This window comes from Lactuca sativa, chromosome 8, assembly GCF_002870075.4.
Source record: "Lactuca sativa cultivar Salinas chromosome 8, Lsat_Salinas_v11, whole genome shotgun sequence".
Taxonomy (NCBI): Eukaryota; Viridiplantae; Streptophyta; class Magnoliopsida; order Asterales; family Asteraceae; genus Lactuca; species Lactuca sativa.
In genome coordinates, this window is record NC_056630.2 from 135,006,269 (window position 1) to 135,010,535 (window position 4,267).

Genomic DNA, 4,267 nt, shown 5'->3' on the forward strand with positions numbered 1-4,267 from the left:
CTTAACCAGAGAAGATTGGGGTTCTACGACCAGACTCGCTGAGTCCAAGAACAGACTCGTCGAGTCCAAGGCAACCTTCAACAAACTCACCGAGTTGTTCTTCCAAATTGGTTAGTTCCTACCCATCTTCATACAACTCGCCGAGTCCACCCATGGGACTCGCCGAGTCGCATTAGTTCTTAATCCATACAATGACTTTTCAAGCCATGCAGGGGCTCCAAACTGTAGATCCACACTTCTAAGGCCCACCCTTCATGTAAAGTTGCAAACTTTACGTGAAACCAAGGAGTTATAGGCTTGAAACACACTAGGGCTAGGGTTTGAGACAAACATGCTTCACCAATACACCAAAGACTGATACTTTATGGGTTTCCCGGCCAAGACAAACATAGATATGAAGTTCTCTTTGCTCACCAAGGCACAATACATGAATTGGCCTTGGAAATGGCCCCAAAAATGATAAAATCTAACTAGGAAAAAGGATATAAATGAATAACAGCCAAGGTATGAGCTTCATACCTTCAAATGATCTAAAATATCACACCAAGTCAGAATCTACTGCCAATTCTTGAATCTGCAAAGGTTCCTTTCTTCATTCTAGCTTCAAAGCACCCAAAAAGGGCAAAGAAAGCTTGAGAGCACTACAATGGAGGCTTAGGGTTTCGAGAGTAAGTAAAGGGAGTGATGGAGGTTGGGGTGGAGACCTGAAATGATGCTTAAATAGGGTACCAAGTCTGGAAATTAGGGTTTCCCAACCCAGACCAGACTTGTCGACTCAGTCTCCCCGACTCGCCGAGTCGGTCACTTAATTCGCGACACGGGTCATGCTTCGACTCTTCGAGTTCCTCCTTGGACTCGACGAGTTGAATCCTTTGACTTAGGGCTTTTCTCTCCTTTCCTAGTCTTCCTGATTATGGGTGTTACAACTCTCCCCCACTTAAACTAGACTTCGTCCTCGAAGTCCGCTATGGCTAACTGTCCTGCAATCCGTCCGCATCACCCTTGCCTGATGAATATATCTTCGGCCGACACCGGCCTCAATGTCAACACATAACAACCAAGTATCACCCGGTGATACTGTCCCCTTCCTGGCAGGAACACACTTTCGTGACTTGCAAAAGTTACAACTACAAAATTCACTGGGTCCTCTCCCAGTGCCAAACTATCCTCCCTTTTTCCATATATGACGATAACCCGAGCAAATCGCACGGTTGGAACTCATTATGCCCTCTTCTTGAATATGTTCCTTTCATACTAACTACCCCAGGTTCCCACTAGAACCACAGAATTCACAGATCCACTTATCCCTATGATGCACTTATACTTGGCTATAACTCGAACAATTGTGCTATGAGTGACTTGCCACTCCACAAGCTATCCTTGAAAATCCAAAATACCATTACTGCTTGAGACCCAAGACTGTCTGGAAACACTGAACTGCCTAAAACACTGAACTTCCTGAAAAACTGACTATCTGAAACACTGAACTGCCTGAAACACTGACTGTCCGAAACACTGACTGTCTGAAACACTGAACTGCCTGAAACAACATCCTGCTACATGGCTGCTTTCCAACATCTCTCGAGACCTTCCTGGTCTCAATTCATTTGCCAGCCATCTAAGATATCGGGTTCCAACCCGACTGCAGAGCCAAGGGCTCCCTATTTAATCGCCTCACATGACCTCCAAACAAAATCTTCCCTGGAACTAGTTGCTACTAGTTATCTTGTCATTGAGGCTCTTACAACCTCCTGATCTAACCGATTAGGTCTGAGCGTCGAATCCTGATGTTACCAAATCACGGCTAAATGTGATTGCTACATGACCAATTGTAGCCTTATATAACAAGTAACCTGAAGCATTCCATTGCTTCCTCGATCTCAAACTGCAATGACATTCTTACAGTCTTATCTCTGGCTCAACTAGGTCTAATCCATCCAGATAATTCCAAAATCCAAATCGTGGATTTACACATCCTTACTACTATGCCCGATCTAGGAGCTAATGTTTCTTCCACGTCCTAACAACGTGCTCATGCTATCTACCAACCTGGTGGATGCTACGGCTACACCCGCAGACTTACAACACTCTATCACTATATGGCTGCTAGTGAATGCTACGGCTACACCCGCAGACTTACAACACTCTAATACTATCTGGCTGCTAGTGAATGCTACGGCTACACCCGCAGACTTACAACACTCTAATACCATCTGACTGCTAGTGAATGCTATGGCTACACCCGTATACTTACAACACTCTATCACTATCTGACTGCTAGTGAATGCTACAGCTATACCCGCAGACTTACAACACTCTCCCTGCTGACTCTATCACTAACTACCATTCCGAGGGCATCCCAGCTCACTCGAGTCCTATTGGTGATCCTCCGACCCGATTTCCCAAACCAACCCTCAGAAAACAAATGCTACAACTGTCTCGTAGGCTTACATCCCTGCTACCTTAGTGTTCTGTCGAGAAAATATTTTGTTGGGTTTCCAAACCCAATCGCCCACTAATATCAATTACATGAACTCAACCTTGGGAAGTTCCCAAGCTCCCAACTCCTATACTTCTTTACCCACACAACCCATCGGACTGCTTTCCCTTCCTTCTCAAAGATTACTCACCCTTTATAAGTTTATCATACTATCGCCCCGAACACTTGAAGGGTTCTCCCCCACTTCGATCTGGCTAATTCCTTTACAGCTCATAGTTCAAAAGGATTTCCAATCCTTCCTACCATCTAATGGTTCAATCTGCTGTCAACCACGTTTACCTCTGTTGGCACTCCAACTAACCCATTACTAGACTTGAACCATTCTTGCCAACTAACGAAGTACCTTTAAATCTCTGATTGCATTTGCTTCAGTGACTGCATACTGAGAACCTACGCTTAAGGGGGAAATGTCTTCAAACCACAACCCTATTGTCCTCTAGGTACTCCGCTGGAAACTCCAGCTTACCATTACTGGGGTTATAACTGGTCTATACTCGAATGACACCTTCTCGAAAGTAGTGAGACACTTCCAGCCTTACATATACATGCTACAATTACTGCATCCGAAGTAACCTATTCTACAGGGGACGTCCTCCAACTACCATTCTAAAATCCAAGGTATGCAGATGGCATATAACTCAATCACAAGCAGATAATATAGTACTCCAATATATGCACCTACTAACATCGATGCAGTACCATAACAATAACACCATAACATAAGCTGACAAAGAGAGAAAAATACATACCCCTAACTTGCTCTGAAGAACCCTCGAATCCCCTTGTCTTTCAAAGCCTACTATGACACCGAGGCTGTCCCAACCGCTGAACGGGACAGTTCGCCCTAACATGGCCAGGCCGATGACAACGATGGCATAACTCTACTTCTACTATGCATTCTTGACATTTGTGACCCTTCCACCCGCATCTGCCACACTTGGACCTATTGCGCGCATCCCCCCGTGTCCCCTCCTTCCTTAAGCAACCATCCCGACTCCTGTGGTCCTTGGCACTATCCATGGTAGCGTCTGACTGTCTAGCTTGCTAAGCCAGACCGGAAACTCGCTTCTTCTTTCTCAACTGACTATCAGAACCCATCTCCTGCTCCTGGGTCACCCTGACCATTTCGCGCACTGCTCGGATAGCTGAGGTCCGCCTCTCTATCCCGTCGATCACTCTATCAGTGACACGTCCTATGGTGTCGGGTAACTCCTCGCGGAGGGCCCGCGACACGTCCGCATCAATCCAATCCTTCAAGGAACCCTCCTGGGGGTAAGGTGTACCACCAACTCCTGAACCTTGATGGAAAGTGCTAAAAATAGGATTCCCCTCCCTGACGGATCCCTGGGATCCATAAGACTCGGGCTCTAGACGAGCCCCAAACTGTCCTGAAATTGTCTCGGCCCTAAAGGCCTTAAGTCGACTGTCCAAAAGCTCCACGATGGCCTCCCTGAATGAACCAAATATCACAAGAGTCTGATCAATGATATTGCGCATAATCTTTGTGGAAATGACGTCCCTCATCTGATCATCAAACTGTCTGGCTATAGAGCCTGAGCCAGATCCCTCCCCAGCACCTGAACTGCCAACTGATATCTCGCGCAAGGTCACCATGCTGAAAACATATCACACTAACTGTCAGAATACTCATTGCTACTGAGGGATCTCACACATACTCCACCATTCCCTGGTTTTTTCTTGGCCCCTCTTGAATCGAGTACGGATCCTCTGCTTTCAGTAGTACGGGCCCATACTACCTTCCACATT